The sequence below is a fragment of the Macaca mulatta genome, chromosome 7 (assembly GCF_049350105.2).
Source record: "Macaca mulatta isolate MMU2019108-1 chromosome 7, T2T-MMU8v2.0, whole genome shotgun sequence".
NCBI classification, from domain to species: Eukaryota; Metazoa; Chordata; class Mammalia; order Primates; family Cercopithecidae; genus Macaca; species Macaca mulatta.
In genome coordinates, this window is record NC_133412.1 from 117,964,459 (window position 1) to 117,983,119 (window position 18,661).

Here is an 18,661-nt window from a genome sequence, read left to right on the forward strand (position 1 = left end):
CCATTGCAAAGGTGAGGTTTAATTCTCTTCTCCTTAAGTGTGGGTAGATTTAGTGACTTAGAATATGGCAGAAGTATCAGTTTGTGCCTCCTGAAACTGGATCATAAAAGACAGCCTTCCTACTTGTACTCTGTCTTTCTTGGATGGCTCATTCTGAGGAACACTAACTGCCATGTCATGAAAATACTCAAGCAGCCTGTATTAATCAGCTCGGTCTCTCACACCACAGGCTGTGTGACTTAAATAACAGAAATTGGTTTTTCACAGTTCTGGAGACTGGGAAGTTCAAGAGCAAGGTGCTAACCTATCAGTTCCTGGTGAGAGGTCTTTTCCTGGCTTACAGACAGCCACCTTCTTGCTAGGTCCCCTCATGGCAAAAAGACAGAGCTCTGGTGTCTCTTCATCTTTTTATAAGAGCATCGGCCTGATCATATTAGGGACCCATCCTTAAGACTTCATTTAACCTTTTTCACCTCCTCACAGGCCCTGTCTCTAAACAGAGTCACATTTGGGGCTAGTATTTCAACATATAAATTTAAAGGGGACACAAAGATGCAGTCTATAACACAGCCCTGTGGAAAGGTTAATGTGGTAAGAAACTAAGGCCCCCTGCCAAGAGCTACGTGAGTGAACCAGCTTGCAGGCAGTTCTTCTAGCTCCAGTCAAGCCTTCAGATTACTGTACCCCTGGTCACTATCTCGAATGCAACCTCATAAGAAATCCTGAGGCAGAGTCACCCAGCTAAGCTGATCCTATATATCTTACTCTAAGTATCTAAATATCTTACAATGTGAGAAAATACTTAGAGTAAGATATTGGCTTTTAAATAAATATTGGAGAAGCAGTGTGGGTAGTGGAAAGAGCATATACACTTCAACAGTTAGAAAAATCTGGCTTCTAATTCCTGTTTTACCACTTACTATCTATTGCTGCCAAATTCTCCCCCCAAATAGCAACTTAAACAATAAGTATTTAAAAGCCCATTCATTTACTGTGAGAGTTCACACATACTAGCTCAGTTAATCCTTATAACAACTTTGAGATAATGTTTTATAATACTACACACAAAATATATTTTTGTAATTAAAAATAATTTTTAAATAAAATAAATTACTTTGACATTATGAAATTGGTTGTACCTCCCAAGAATGCTCCAATCAATCTACTTCTCTCCATCTCCACTATGACTACCCAGATCTATATGCCACATCATCTGTAGCCTGGATGACCTCAGTGGCCTAACTAGTTCCTTGCTTTTATAGTTTTCTTCCCCATAGCAGGAGGAGTGAATTTTAAAGATGTAAATCAAACTACAATAATCTGCTACTTAAAACCTTTCCATGACTTCATGTGATTCTTTTTGCTGGTTACACTTAATATATCTAAATGACAGTGAATGGTACTAATCATGTGGTCACTTAATTGATGGCAATTCATTGCAACTACAATGTAATATATATGCATGATGTTTCTTCATTCATTTCCTTTCATTTCCCCACACTGGTCTTTTTTCTGTCCCATGAACCCATTCAATCCTCAATCTGGGCTCAGGATCTTTGCAACTTACAACCAAGAAAGAAGATGAGCTCAATGGAATAAAAGATGAGCTCATAAGTTTAAAAAGTAATTGACTAGCTAAAAGAGTGTAAACACTAAGAAATAAAGACAGGATACTGAACATTTTAGACCATAGGTAAGAATATAAATAAAACTTATTGAACACTTAAATATTTCACTCATTATAAAGATAGAAAAATCTATATTTATAAGTAACCTAAACAAATTGGAGTTTATTTGCATTCCCAATTCTCTAGCCAAATTACAATAACCACCAGTACCTAGGTCAATAAGTGAATTTGCCTCTCTGTTCTCTGTTCTGTATATCTATGCAGTAAAAATGAAAATAACTATAGTAGACTTACCTCCTTAGTTAGGCTTTAGGTTTTTATATTTCATAAGACAAAAAGTCAAATATGGTCAAAATTGCTATTGAAAGTCTCTTAAAAGACCCACATACAAAACCAATATACCATTTCTCAATAAGTCAATCATATCTTTCCTTCCAGACGTAGATTAAACCTTCTGGTTTAACATCCAATAAATGATGAACGTTTGAATCACAATTTCACATTATGATCTCTTTCTATGAGAAGCATGAAAGAACTGAGAGCACCTGAGGAAGAACAACAGCTCACACCTTCCCTCTCACACTTACTTTGAGGTCATAGACACACTGAATAGAATGATGAAATCACCTCTATTATTTCTCTGTCTCTTCTCGCTCTCTCTTCTTAACCCCCTCATGTTAAGGTTGCTTAAATTGAGACAATAGTAATAGGCAGAAGCAGAGCTAAATGGAAAACTCTCCAGCAATCATCCTCCCAAAAAGAACACCAAATTAAACAACTATCCATACAAGAAAGCAGGCGTCATAAGAACCAAAAATCAGACGAGCAATCAGAGTTTAAACTGGTTTAAACATCATATCAAGGAAAGAGACACTGAAGAGGATAGGAAAGGCAGTCTTGAACTGCCGACATCACCCCTCCCCAATCCTGCAATGGTGATTCCATGGTGTGGTGAGAGAATCTGTGTGCTTGAGGAAGGGAGAGTGCAGTGATTACGGGAGTTTGCACTGGAACACAGTACTGTGCTGTCAGCAGAAATCCACATGGGGCAGAATTCAGCCAGTGCCCACAGAGGGAGCATTTAGACCAGCCATAGACTGAGACGAATCATCCACTCCAGTGGTTGGAACCTGAGTTTTGGCAAGCGCCCTCACATAGGCTAAAGTGCTCTGGGGTCCTAAATAAATTTGAAAGGCATCCCATGCCACAAGGACTGCAATTCCTGGGCAAGTCTTGGTGCTGTGCTGGGCTCAGAGCCAGTAGACTTGGGTGCACAACCTAGTGAGACACCAGCCAGGACAGCAAGGGAGTGCTTGCATCACTCCTCCTTTAATCCCAGGTAGCAGCTCTGGGAGAGACTTCATTCTCCTTGAGGAAAGTACAAAGGACTTTGTCTTGCAACTTGGATACCAGCTCAGTCATGGTAGAATGGGGCACTAGGCAGAGTCCTGAGGCCCCCTTTCTAGGCCCTACCAGCCAGGAAACATTTCTAGACACAGCCTGGGACAAGAGGGAACCTGCTGCCTTGAAGGAAAAGACCCAGTTTTGGCAGGATTTATCACCTGCTGACTGAAGAGCCACACCCCAGCCCAGGGCCTTGCATAAACACCAGTGGTACCCAGGGAATGGTCACACGGGCCTTGGATGAGACCCAGGCCCGTGCTGGCTTCACAGGTGACCCAGTGTATTCCCGGCTGTAATGGCCACAAGGAAAGGTTCCTTCTGCTTGAGGAAAGGAGAGGGAAGAATAAAGGGGACTTTATCTTGCAGCTTAGGCACCAGCTCAGCCAGAGGGGGTTAGAAAATTAAGCACGGTTCTGAGGTCCTTAATTGCATACCTTAGCTCCTGTATGGCATTTATGGACCCAGCCTGGGCCACAGGAGAGCTTGCTGCCCTGAAGAGAAAGACTCATGCCTGGAAGAATTCACCACAAGCTGACTGAAAAGCCCTTGGACCTTGAGTGAACATCAGTGGAGCCCAAACAGTACTCACCATAGGTGTCACGTGGTGGTGGCCACAGGGAGAGAATTCTTCTGCATGAGGAAAGGAAAGATAAGAGTGAGAAGGACTTTCTCTTGGGGCTTGGGTGCCAGGTCAGCTGCAGTTTTAGAGTAGCAAGCAAATTCCTAAGGTTTCCAACTCCAGGCCCTTGCTCCTGGATGACAATCGTGGACCTGCCCTGGGCCGGGGTGTGGCTCACTGCCCTGAAGGGAAGGGCATCATAAGCCTGACTGAATTCATCACCTGCTCTCTGAAGAGCTCTTGGACGTTGGGCCAGGCAGTGGTCACTGTGGGACTCAGGCGAGACCCAGCATTGTACTGATTTCAGGTCTTACCCGGTATAGTCCTGGTGGTGGTGGCCAGAGGGGTGCTTGTGTAATCCTTCCCCAAGTTCCAGGCAGCTCAGCACAAAGAGAGAGACTCCAGTATTCTGGAGGAAAATAAGGGAAGAGAACAACAGTCTCTGCCTGGTAATCCGAGAAATTTTCTTGGATCTTACCCAGGTCCACCAAAGTAGTACCTCTTCAAGTCTGAAAGAGCTATAATGTTACTGGGCTCGCAGTGCCCACTAATGAATATATGGCCTCAGTGACCAATAATTTAGATCACAACACTCAATTCCTTTTGAAAACTCAGAAAGCCTTCCCAAGAAGTATAGATACAAACAAACTCACACTGGAAAGACCTACAATACTTAACTTTTAATGCCCAGACGTCAACAAACATCACAAGCATTAAGACCATCCAAGAAAACATGACTTCACCAAACAAACTAAATAAAGTACAATTACCAATCTCAAAGTTACAGAGATAGGTGACCTTTCAGATGGAAAATTCAAACTAGCTGTTTTGCAGAAGCTCAATGAAACCACAAAAGACATAGAATAAGCAAATCTATGCTGAGCAAAAAGAACAAAACTGAAAGAAACACATTATCTGACCTCAAATTATATTACAGAGCTCTAGTAACCAAAACAGACATGTAGAAGAATGGAACATGTCTGGGATAAATCCCATGTCTGGGATAAAAACAGACATGTAGAAGAATGGAACAGAATAAGGAACCCAGAGATAAATCTGTACATTAACAGTGAACTCATTTTCAACAAAGGTGCCAAGAACATTGGGGAAAGAACAGTCTCTTCAATAAATGGTGCCAGGAAAACTGCATTTCCATATGCAGAAGAATGAAGCTAGATCCCTCTTTCTCACCATATACAAAAATCAAATCAAAATGGATTAAAGATTAAATCTAAGACCTCAAACTATGAAACTACTAAACAAAAACATTGAGGAAACTCTCCGGGACATTGGTCTGGGCAAAGATTTATCAAGTAATACCCCAAAGGCACAGGCAACCAAACCAAAAATGCACAAATGGGATCACATTAAGTCAAAAAGCTTCTGCACAGCAAAGGAAACAATCAACAATGTGAAGAGAAACCCCACAAATGGGGAGAAAATACTTGCAAACTATCCATCTGACAAGGAATTAATAACCAGAATATATAAGGAGCTTAAACAATTAAATAGGAAAAAAATCTAATAATCTGATTTTAAAATGGGCAAAAGATCTGAATAGACATTTCTCAAAAGAAGATATACAAATAACAGACATATAAAAAGGTGGTCATCATCATCGATGATCAGAGAAATGCAAATCAAGACTACAATGAGATGTCATCTCACCTTAGTAAAAAATGGCTTATATACAAAAAAAGCAGGCAATAACAAATGCTGGTGAGGAGGTGGAGGAAAGAGAACCCTCACGCACTGTTGAAGGGAATGTAAATTAGTACAACCACTATGGAGAACAGCATGGAGATTCCTCAAAAAACTAAAAATAGAACTACCATACAATCCAGCAATCCACTGCTAGGTATATTGCCAAAAGAAAGGACATCAGTATGTCAAAGCAATATCTGAACTCCTATGTTTACTGTAGCACTAGTCATGATAGCCAAGATTTGGAAGCAACCTAAGTGTCCATCAACAGATGAATGGATAAAGAAAATGTGGTACATGCAAACCACGGAGTACTATTCAGCCATATAAAAGAATGAGATCCTGTCATTTGCAGCAACATGGATGGAACTGGAGTCATTATATTAAGTGAAATAAGCTAGGCACAGAAAGACAAACATCGCACATTCTCACTTATTTGTGGAAGCTAAAAATTAAGACAATTGAACTAATGGAGATAGACAGTAGAAGGACGGTTACCAGAGGCTGGGAAAGATGGGGTAGGGGAAGGTGGGGATGGCTAATAGGTACAAAAATATAGTTAGGTAGAATGACTAAGATCTAGTACTTATAGCACATCAGAGTGACTACAGTCAACAATAATGTATTGTACATTTAAAAATAATTAAAAGTATAATTGGATTGTTTATAACACAGAAAAATTATAAATGCTTGAGGTGATATATTCTACAAATTTTTCCTAAATTAAGTCCACAGATGATGTGACTCCAGAGCATTTATATAAGACCACTACCTGCCCCAAATGAATGATAGCTGACGGGAGATGGGGGCAGACACCTTGTTCTTGCTTTTAGCCATATCTAGTCCCCACGTGACTTACCCTAGGTTATAAAGGGTGACCACTGAATCAGGAAACACAAATACAGAATAAATGGTTTATGGGAAACTCATTATAATATACATTAAAATAATAATATCTGTATTTCCAAATGCTATGGTCACCCTGTACATAAAACAGTATGAACAATTATAGTCCCTATGCTCTGAGAGTCAATAAACTAAAATAAATAAATAATTGTTGCAGAGAAAAGCACAAAATTGGCAAGAAAATTTAGCCAAAATAACTATGTCAAACTCATAGCTAAAAATTCAAAAGAAAAATGTATGTGTCAGCAAATATGTCCAGTTTTTCTTTAACTGGTAAGAAAGGAGATATTGTCATGACACACAATTTTGTCTCAGTTTCTATCCTTAAAATTGTTACTTTACACTTACACACCCAACCAATCAAGAAATTAGAAATATACGTTTGAATTATTTACCCACCACTGAGTAGATGTTTGAACAAAGCCTTTTTCTTTTCTTTTCAATTTTTAATTGACAAATAACAATTATATATGCATTTATTGTGTACAACATATTTTGAAATATGTATATATGGTGGATTGGCTAAATTGAGCTAATGAACATATGCATTATCTCACACAGTTATCATATTTGGGGTGAGAACACATAAAACCTACTCCCTTAGCATTTTTCAATACAATAAATCATACAAAACCTTTCTTTACAAACTCCAAGCCCATGCCTAAAAAGTAAAAGTTGGAAAAACTTTCTACCTGTTAGTTTTAGCAAACTTTACCTTCTCCTTGGAAGAAAAGCAAATATATGTTAACTGGAAGGTTGATAGGAAAACCTGCTGATTTCCAGGCAAACTGGGTGTGTTGGGTTAGAAAAAAGAATGTTCTCATTGATTTAGATTGGACACCTGGTAAGCCCTTTAGAAGACTCTGTACCTGTCTCAGAAAAGAGCAATATAGGCCCAAAATGACCAACCAGATAGACAGAATCATGTTCATTCCATTTTCTGCCAAGAGTTTTGTAAAAACTACAGGCATAAAAAATTAAAGGTTTTATTGCAGGACAGATGGGCATGCATGCTGGGAAGCCATATAGCTGGCCCACACAAAACGGATGAACAATCCCTGATTTTCATAACACTTCACTTGAAGACACAGCATATTTCCTGCCTGAGCAAAGAAGCCAACGGAATAGGAAAGACTCCTTTCTAATATTTTTCCAGATAGTTAAAAGTGATTGTCTAGAGAATTTCCATTTGCAGTTAGCTTGGCATGCCTTTTACCAGAATTCATTATTCCACTCAGCTTTAGAAGCCTGGGGGAGGTGGGGAAGAAGGGTTGTGTCCACATAGTCTTGATCTCTACTATCTGTTAATCCTATCTAACTAGGGCAGTCCCTGAGTTACATGATTTCTTCTCTGGGGCTATTTATATTTAACACAAGATTCAAGAAATGGTCTCCAAACCCTAGTCTGGGAAACATTAAAAAGACAGATTCTTTTATACAATTTAGCAAGTTTGGATGGGAGGAGGTGTTGTTAGAAAACTGTATTTTCTCCAGTATTCCCAATAAACAGACTCCCATTTGGTAATCACTACTTACAAGATCAAAAAGTATTAGAACTCAGACTAATAAATCGCTAAAGTAGAATTTAATGCATGAGCAATGGAAATAAACATTTTGGAAGGGAAATCATACACCAGCAGCTGCCTATTAACCTTTGCATAAATTTAACTGGGTTGAGCGGTTTTAAGTTTTCATCTAGTCAATATCTGAATACAGAAAGTTTAGACTAAATGGCTCCCAACTTCACTTCAAGAACTGTATGCAGTGATGAGCTTGTAAATTAACCACATCTCCAGGAAAAGATGTATGCATATATATCTCTCATATACATATATATATACACATGCACACATATGTTTATTAGAAATTCTGCTGATGTAAAACATGTAACCTACAATTCACAAAATAATAAATATATAATATTCTTTATTGTAAACTTCATATACATTTAACTTCAGTGTGACTTGCTATTTCTTAAAAATCCACTATCAGTTTTTATAATTATATGCCAACAATAGTATCACAAAATCAGACTATGAATATATGCTTGATTACTATCCAATTCAGCACAGAAATCACTCACATCATTAAGAAATGAGTGTAGTTATGACAAAATGTTGGTTGATAATTTTGTTTACATTAAGGAATAAGATGAAAGTGAAATAAGCCATGTGCTGGAAATTCACTCATTCGTCAATAAAGTTGAGTGACTTCTTTGCTAAATTAGATAACAGTTTGTAAATACTGGCAGAAATGTCTTCATGTTTTTTATGCTATTCACAATATCATAGCCACAGACAGGACACACTTTAAGTTTATTCAGCATTTAACATTTTCTCCATCACTTCTAAAATGTAGGCAATCAACAAAACGTTAAATCAAGCCCTGATTTGCACCATTTGCTGATTGCTGTAGTATAAAGACTCCCACCTGGTCGATTTTAAGTTACCAACATGAAGTCTCTGAGGGCCCAGTTTGGAAGAGATGCAAAGAAGTGTCTCTTTCACCAGATAATTGATATATAACCTGAAGAGCAGAGATAATAGTTAAAAGTGATAAAAGAATTAGGAAGTAATAAATTTTGAATATTGAGTTATTTTATATTAATATAAATTAATTGTGTTTATATAATTTAATTTTTAATAATGATTGTGTTGGCCAAGGGTAGTGGCTCACGCCTGTAATCCCAGCACTTTGGGAAGCTGAGGCAGGCAGATCACCAGAGGTCAGGAATTCGAGATCAGTCTGACCAACATGGAGAAACACCGTCTCTACTAAAAATATAAAATTAGCCGGGCGTGGTGGCGTGTGCCTGTAATCCCAGCTACTCAGGAGGCTGAGGCAGGAGAATCGCTTGAACCCAGGAGGCAGAGGTTACTATGAACTGAGATCACACCGTGGCACTCCAGCCTGGGCAACAAGAGGGAAACTCCATTTCAAAAAAAAAAAAAAAAAAAAAAAAAATATATATATATATATATATATATAATGATTGTGTTTAACAACTACTTCACAAAATTTCTGAAAATTTTACAGTTGACTCTCTCAAGCCAGTTAGCACCACTTAAAGCCATTGTTACATGTTTGCTTGCAAATATTCAGATGGGAAGAGGCAAGGCAAAATAGATAAGTTAGCCAATGCTATGGGTGGAGGTTAGGAGAGCAGGAGTATGTGGAATAAAAATGTAGAAAAAAATGTTCTTACCTGTTTGCAACCTTAACTCCCAGAGATTACCATTTCAATGTTGTAATAGGAACTCACCAGCAGGATTCTCCACAGAAGAATGGATATCAACCAATGGATAGTGGACCTCCGTCTCTGGCCATGGCACCATCTCTCAAAGCAATGGTCCAGTGGTTTTCAATCCTGGTGATCATCAGAATCACCTATGTTGTTGTTGTTGTTGTTGTTGTTGTTGTTGTTGTTGTTGCTGCTGTTGTTTTTAATGCAGGCATCAGGGTCACCTAAACCAGAATTTCCTAAGGTAAGTCCACTTTCCAATCTACTTTGAAATTTTAACCCAGAATGTTCACTGTTAATGGCATCTACTTGGCTTAAGTTCATATTAGTGAGAGTCAATTTCTAAAAGTTCACCCTGAAACTAGGTAACTACTCACATCAATTTCAACAAGTATATAAAATAATTAATTTCTGTGTTTAAATGGGAAATTATATGCAGCGTGTTCTTTTTAGAATCAGCTATAATAAAATGAGACATTTCATTTATAAAATTTCTTAACAATGTTTTCTTCTAATAACCAGCCATAAATTCCCCATGAGTGAAAAGTTTATGTTCACAGTATTATGTTGCCTTTCTGTATTTTCAAAATTGAAAGATGAAGAAGAAACAAACTTTGATCTGACTGACATTATGATGACAGGAACAGAGAGAGACATTTTTAGGACATATTTTCAAAACTGTGCACATGAAATGACATTTCAAGTTTGGGAAATCATATTACTTTAAATGGGATTTACATGGTTACATTCCAAACTACTTTGAAATGTTAACCTAGAATGTTCACTTTTGATGGTGTCTATTTGATTTAAGCTCATGCTGGATAACTTAAAAGTTGCCATTTCCACACTCAAGTATTTCAAAATTTTGAAATAACCATCTAACATTTGTAAGGTTCTAATCAACTTTAACAAAAAATAATTAGCAAACTAGGTAAAAATTATTTTAAAAGCAAAATTCAAAACTATTTCCAAAAATGTTTATATAATCAAAACGGTGTAAAAACAATATTTAAAAGGATTGCAATTCTGAACGTGAATTTAGAAATATTGGTAATCACCTTATGTTCTAATGCTTAGCATTAGAACAAAAGCATCATATCAGGCCATTTATTTTCACTGCCTAAATTGTTAACTTCGAATGTGGTCACATTTTAACCATTTTCCTAGATGACGCTGTCTTTGGAGGTCAGCATTCTCATAACATATAAGCAGTTTTGCCAAAACCCCTCCCTGAGTCTCTATTTTTTCCATTTACATTTGTCTTCTCCTCCACACCTCACAATGGTAGTGTCAGTATTGGTAACAGTGTTCCCAAAAGCATGAATCATTTTGCATGATAATCACTTAAAGTTGGTAGTACAACTGCAAGCCAATCTATGGGCCAGTTTAGGGTTCAATTATCCATGTGCCCCTAAATTAACACCAAATTTTACAGATTAATTCACCGTCAGGGTATAGGTAGAAAACTGTGAGTACAAACCATGAAATGTCTCTATCCACAGTGCTAGCTTTCCAATTCATTTCATCTTTGTTCATTTTTTTTCCGTGTTTATTGCTGACAAACTCTGCTAGTGTATATATTAGTCAGATACCACCTAATGTTCTTTGGCACTTATTGCATTTCCCATTAAGCTAAAATCCTAAAATAGCTTTTTAAATACTGAATTTGTATCTCTGCCAATATGAAATTGTGAAAGCTTCCTTATCCATTTATTGCATCAAATACTTGATTTCCCCAGATGCTAAATCATTAATCTTGTCTGGATGTATTTCAAGACCAAAGCTCCCATTTTAATAAATTTACATGACAACCAACAATAAATCTTCAGAGGCCCGTCTTTCTGGCTCATGACCTGTCTAAATCCTCTACCTGAAGCTGATACCTACACTACTTATAGATTTGGAAACAAAGAACATATTTAGGAGATTGCACTTAGACAGAGGCAGCAAGAAATCTTCCTTTTATGCATTTTTCTCCTTTCCAAGCACACGCAATAAATTTATACCTCTGCAGGTTAACAGAAAACATGGATGTTATTATACATACTGTTTTGTTCCCTCTGGCTGTCTTCAAAATATCTAAGACCAGGGCCTCAAAAAATTTTCTGTAACAGAACTCTGCTGCCACCAACTGAACACATTCACCCAATGCAAGTAGGTTTTGTTTTTTGGTTGGGTTTTTTTTTTTCACAAATTAGTGCTGAAAAAGCAGATGAAGGGAAGACACATATTCTCTTTGCCCACATCCCAAACCCTAGTCATAACTCCATTTTTAATCAGTAATACCATGTGAGCATTGAAAGAGGGCTGAGAATTCATATCTTGACATTAGCAATGGCAGCCCTCCCTTTGCAACTCTAAACCACTTTATGTTAATAGAAAACTCCTCCTTTATTTGTAAGCAAAGGGCACCTGTTTTATTCGTACGAACAAGCATAAATCAAAGACTTTGTGCCAGGAGTGGCAGGTCATGAAATGGTAATGTTGATCTGGCCGTTGAGCTGGACTAAGTGGAAGTCTTTGAATCAATAATGGTTACCAGGTCAGAAAAGCAAACTCCTCTAATCTCATTCTCACTGGTGAACTCTTGTAAAAAAATTCAACGTAGTCTTCACAGGCGGCCCTAATTTCTTGTTCCCAAGCCAAATCCACTTTGATCTTTTAAAGGGGTAAGAGACTATTTAGTCAGTTTGTCTTAGACCTTTCCAACACATTAGAATCACCTAGTAAAATACAAACTTCAAGGCCCCTCCTCAGAACTCCCAGTTAGCGCCTCTCAAAAGGGAATTTGGGCAACAGCGTATTTTTTAGTCCACAGGAAATCCTGAAATACAGCCAGAGTTGAAGAGCACTAGCTTAGGCCTATTCTCTCATTTCCTAAATGGGGGAACAGGTTTGGAAGAGTAAAAACAATCAACAAGAATGTATGCACACACCCTTAAGGAAAACCTTGAGGAGGCCTAGAACATTGGGTTTGGAGAGTGTGATGCCTGGCTTCACTAAGGAGGCTTATCCAAAAGGAAGCACATCCTAGCATGTTGATCTTTGCCATATTCCTTTGTTCTCTTGAACAATTCAACATAAGCAGGATAAAAACGCTTTAACGGTCAAAAAAAAAAAACACAGCCTTTGGAAGACAATAAGAAAAATAACTTCACTTTATTTTCATTTCATACCTGTCCCATTTAGCTTGAAATTTTTGCCCTCTTGAGCCTTATGAGTACTGAAAATATATTTACTGTGAGCCAAATATGACCTAATTTGTTAATTACCATGACCCTGATATTTTCCTTTAACATAGACAGCCCAAATATGGAATGTTTTAAGTAAAATTAATATATATTTGAAGTTTTTTATTTATTCGACTTGTTTATAGTATGTAGAAGGAAACAATTTAACATATGGTATGCTGATATTTTTATCTACAGTTTCCTAATTTTCTTACCTCCGTCTCTGGAAGAATCATTTTAGATTACTTCTAGTGCCTTATGAAAAAACCCACCATCACTACCCAAGAAAGCAAATTAATGCTTTATGTTTCTCCTACTTCTTGGACCTTCCCAACTCTACTAGCCCCTGGCCCATTCAAACATAGCCCTAGCTCACCCAGCAGTAATTTTGCTGCAAGTCAAACCCTGATCCGTCTGCCTTTTTGCTTAGTAGTGTCTTTAACCCGCTCTCCTAGTGAGCACTCAAGAATCTTTGACATTAAATGGGTATTGCACCCCCACCTGATTGAAATGGCTTTGACCTTGACAATAAAAAGCTGATTTCACCCAATAGGGCTTCCTAATTTTGGAAATTCAATTCACACTGACTTATCAAGGGTGAGGGGGAAGAGAAGCTAGCAAGACAGAGGTTGGTGGTGGAAGTAACTTGAGTCCAAGACAGAGAGTTATAGCTCTATACATGGCAAGACACCCACTAGAAACCTGTTGAGGTGAAGAAATGGTACACCTTCTGGGAGTAGTTAGCCCAAAGTAATAAAGTGGTCAGGCAAACAAGTTTCTTTCAGCTACAAAGCGTCAGTAGTTGGAGCAGCATAGGGGCACAAGCAAGACTGCTTTGGTACCCACGTGGGAAAGTGTAAAGCTAAAAACGAGAGCATGTTTTCTTCCTGCTTGTTAACAATACAGAATGGAATTGGGAATTCTGAGGACACTGGAGAAAACAAATATGATTTTGACCCTTAAAGGACTTCAGAATATCAATGAAAGACAGGGAAATCCAATGAATATGGTTACTCAAATGCCAGAGGGCAGATTACAAGAAAGAGGTCAAATCAAAAAAAAAAAAAAAAGAAGAAGAAAGAAAGAAAGAGAGAGAGAAAGAAAGAAGAAAGGGAAGGAAGGAAGGAAGGAAGGAAGGAAGGAAGGAAGGAAGGAAGGAAGGAAAGAAAGAAAGAAAGGAAAGAAAGAAAGAAAGAAAGAAAGAAAGAAAGAAAGAAAGAAAGAAAGAAAGAAAGAAAAGAAAGAGAGAGAGAGAAAGAGAAGGAAGGAAGGAAAGAAAGAGAAAGAAAGAAAGAAAGAAAGAAAGAAAGAAAGAAAGAAAGAAAGAAAGAAAGAAAGAAAGAAAGAAAGAAAGAAAAAGAAAGAAAGAAAGAAAGGGAAAGAGAGAAAGAAGGAAGGAAGGAAGGGAAGAAGGAAGGAAGGAAGGGAAGAAGGAAGGAAGGAAGGAGAAAGAAAAGAAAGAAAAAGAAAAAGAAAGGAAGGAAGGAAGGAAGGAAGGAAGGAAGGAAGAAAAAGAAAAAATATTGGGGGTTATGCTGTCTATGCTGTCATTGGAAGAAGTATATGCTAAGGAGTATACACAAAATACTTCTAGAAGTTTCCAATAACTTAGGATCCATTATATCGGGGGATAAAGGTGCTGAAATCACAGAAGGAACAGCTATTGACCACCTCCTAGGTTTCATGTGCTAGTGATGGAAATTAGCCGGCTCTATCCCCAAAATGTTCGCTTCCCCACCTCCCACCTGTCCAGATATTGCATGTCTTGGAAATAACGATATGACTTCTCCTCAGTCCTGATGTATTCTTATTATCCCAAATGAGAAATTCCCACAAGAAGTGGCTAGTTGGGGAATGGAGTAGTAGGCAATATCTTGGCTAATTATTGTCATAAAAATAAATAATATTAAACCTAAATGTATTACATTTGTCAGACATTATCCTCTAATTAAATAAACACAACCAAAATAATTCCATCCAATAAGGCTACTCTTACAAGAACTAATTTCACAGTTAATTCATTCTGGTAGTGCCAATAATATAGATTTTTATAAAAATTCAATCTACAGAGATTGTACTAAAGTTCTGTTACAGCAAGGTGATTCTTGGCCTTGAATATTTTCAGGCTGAGATAATATGTTTGATGCTTTAAGGTGTAAAAATTCTGTGCTCACAACCAAAAACTTGTCTAAGTTCTTAAAGATATAAAACTTCTTTTTTATATAAAAATGTGGTTCTTTTCACTAGTGCCTTAGAACTGACACTTGCAAAGGTTAGGAATTGCATTCCACCAAAAAAAGCACAAAGAAACAAACATTTGGTGGTGTTCATATGGACACTATATGTAACATCAGCAATGACTCCTCAGAGTCTCTTGAGTCCCATGGTGATATACTTGGTCAACAGATCCTGACGACAGCAGGCTGCTTGAAGTGAGTTTTGATGAGTCTGTGAGGCCTGTCATTGTAGCTCCCCTACCCTATCTATTATAGTTGGCTACCATTTGGTATTATGTGGGAAAGTCTACCGGCCACAGACTGCTGTATCATTGTACCAGGGCACTTCTCTGCTGCTCTAAAAATTCTCATGCACCTTTGTTCTGGAAAGGAAGTATAATCACCAATTATAATCACAAAATAAAATCACCAAAATGTTCCAAGTGAAATGCCAGTTTTACTATATGAAATATTTTAATTACCAATTTATCATCAAAGTTTTGAGAATTTTGTGAAAATTTCTTTATTTGATGTAATCTGACACTGCCACACAGGACTGGTGGTATACAGTTCCACCCATTCCACAGAGATAAAGAATATGAAACCCAAACTCAAAGCATTCACATTCAGTGATTGTCAATGATTCACTGTTACATAAAAGCGACTTTAAATTACATGGGATATATACCAAGTGCCCAAGAAATATGGTGCAGTGGAGGAGAGTCTCCATCATACTCCCACTGTTGCATTTCTATTATTGTAAAATATATTCTGCAGTCCCAATATCTGGGACATATTCCAGTGAAAGACTAATGGCCACATTTAGCTGATATGCTTATAAACCCATGATATACCGGCTGGTAACTGCTGAATGATGAGCTAGCCTTTTGGGTAAAGAGTGGCAGCCACCTCTGTTTTGAGATTTGAGGTCTCCAGGAAATCCTTAGTATCAAAAACTGTCTTTCTGACTTAAAAACCTCAATCTCTGGGAACCCACCCTCTAGAACATTTTAGAGCGTTGGAAAATATTTTCCCCAAATGCACATATTTTATTATCCCATACTAAAAAGATAATTATTTATCAGAACTAAACATTTAAGTTGAGACTTCAGACACCATGGCCTGAAACAGGAGAGACAGTTATAAAAGAGGGAACTAGTAAAGAAATGGCGAGTACTGAAAAGAACTTACCTGTTTTCCAAGCTGAGTGGTTTCCTGGCCCACAAAGGTATTTTGGCAGACCAGCATGCTTCTTTGATCTCAAAGGTGGCAGAAAAGGAAAGTTGGCACTAGAGATGAGACAGAACCATGGGAAAACCTGGCAGTAATAGATACTCTTTCATAGGAAGTATCAACTGAGAAGACAGAAAACTGTAATAGAAAGGGAGACAAATAGATTACATTGCTGAACTTCAGAAGCTACATGTTAACTTTTTAAATACATTAATTACATTATTCCTCTCAACAATGTAAGAGAGATGGCATTAGCCCTACTTCATTGGAGATTAAAAAAAAAAAAAAGAAAAAATGCTTAGAGATATTTTCCATTGTTATGCAGTTAGAAAATTAGGTAGTAGGCAATTAAACTGATTCTAATTCCAAGTTCTTTCAATATAATAACTTACCTTTAATGTAATAGTTTTCTTATTCTATTTAATATAGAAACAATAGGTTCAACAATTATAGCCCAGGGTGCCTATGATGGATAATATTGAGTGTCAACTTGATTGAATCGAAGGATGCAAAGTATTGTTCCTGGGTATGTCTGTGAGGGTGTTGCCAAAGGAGATAAACATTTGAGTCAGTGGAATAGGAGAGGCAGACCCACCTGCAATCTGGGTGGGCACCATCTAATCAGCTGCCAGTGCAGCTAGAAAAAAGCAGGCAGAGGAACTTGAAAGACTAGACTGGCTGAGTCTTCCAGCCTCCATCATTCTCCCATACTGCATGCTTTCTACCCTCAAACATCAGACTCCAAGTTCTTCAGCCTTTGCACTCTTGGACTTACAGCAGTGGTTTGCCAGGGGCTCTCAGGCCTTTGACCACAGACTGAAGCCTGCACTGTTGGCTTCCCTACTTTTGAGGTTTTGGGACTTGGACTGGCTTCCTTGCTTCTCAGTATGCAAATGGCCTATTGTGGGACTTCACCTTGTGATTGTGTGAGTCAATACTCCTCAGTAAATTCCTATATATATATATATATACACACACACACACACACACACACATATACTAATAGGATATATATATATGAACTAATAGGATATATATATATATGAACTAATAGGAGATATATATATAGAGAGAGAGAACCCTAATACTGATTTTGGTACCAGAAGTGAGGTATTAGTCCATTCTCATGCTGCTATAAAGAACTACCCAAGACTGAGTAAATTATGAAGGAAAGAGGTTTAATTGACTCACAGCTCCACGAGGCTGGGGAGGCCTCAGGAAACTTAAGACTGTGGCAGAAGGGGAATGTGATGGTTAATACTGAATGTCAACTTGATTGAAGAATGCAATGTATTGATCCTGTGTGTGTCTGTGAGGGTGTTCCCAAAGGAGATTAACATTTGAGTCAGTGGGCTGGGAAAGGCAGACCCACCCTTAATGTGGGTGGGCACCATCTAATCAGCTGCCAGTGCTGCCAAAATATAAAGCAGACAGAAAAAAAAAATGTGAAAAGGCTAGACTGGCTTAGCCTCCCAGCCTACATATTTCTCCCATGCTGGATGCTTTCTGCCCTCAAGCATCGGACTCCAAGTTCTTCGACTTTGGGACTCAAACTGGCTTCCTTGCTTCTCAGTTTGCAGATGGACTATTGTGGGAGCTTGTGATCGTGTGAGTTAATACTACTTAATAAAGTCTCATATATACATATATATCCTATTAGTACTTTTCCTCTAGTGAACCCTGATTAATACAGCTTTTGGTATTGGGAGTGGTTCTAGAGGAACAGAATATTAAGGATGGAGTTCTTTCGTTGGTTTTGGGGTTTCTGGAGTTGGCTGCTTAATATGATTAGACAAAAATATGCTGAGGACTCTACTTCTAATAGTACAGAGAACACTGATAGTCCTTGGCATGAACTGTTTAGAGAGTTATGCAAAATAAATGAATTTGACACACCTGATTCACTTCTCATGAGAGGCAAGGGTATCAGTGACTACACACAATAACTTTGACTTACGTGGAGAACCAAGGAACATAATGAAGTTGGTTGATTGCTCCTAAATTCACTGGGACCAAAGTGATGAAAGAAAATGATTAACTCGGATTCTAACTCCCAGCTTCAGAGGCAGATACTGAGCTTCAAATCTGCTAAGATTGCCCTGAAGGAGAGTCTTATCTCCTGTAGAGAAAGAGCTGAAATTGTGGAAGAACAGACACAAGTTCTTATTATGCAAGTGGCTGACCTGCAACGAAAGGTGCATGCACAGCCTTGACCAGGTATCTACTGTTTTAAGTGAGGGTGTTGATTGGAAAAGAATGGGACCCTGAAACTTGGAATGGGGATGACGTAGGAGCACCCTGATAAAGCTGGGGACACTGAGCTTGTAAATTCTGATAAGCCCTTTTTTCCCAGAAGAAGCAGCTTCCCCATCCCCAGTAGTGGCAACATCCTCTCCCCAACCCATGCTGCCATCAGCCTTTCCACCTTTGTCTGAGAAGATAAACCCTGTGCTGCATGAGGCAACAGTGATGGCCTCCCC

The 18,661-nt window shown here is 38.1% G+C and overlaps 1 protein-coding gene across 1 annotated transcript in view; it reads right to left on the reverse strand.

The window, feature by feature from the left end:
• The window catches only part of LOC106999411 (fibrous sheath CABYR-binding protein), a 146,944-nt gene extending 130,651 nt beyond the window's left edge, over positions 1–16,293 (reverse strand). The window contains exons 1-3 of the mRNA XM_077940943.1: positions 16,140–16,293; positions 9,524–9,726; positions 8,692–8,787 (exon numbers count right to left, since the gene is read on the reverse strand). The gene's annotated coding sequence lies outside the window, so the exon portion shown is untranslated. The remainder of the gene's footprint in view (positions 1–8,691; positions 8,788–9,523; positions 9,727–16,139) is intronic.
• Positions 16,294–18,661: the final 2,368 nt, after the last annotated feature.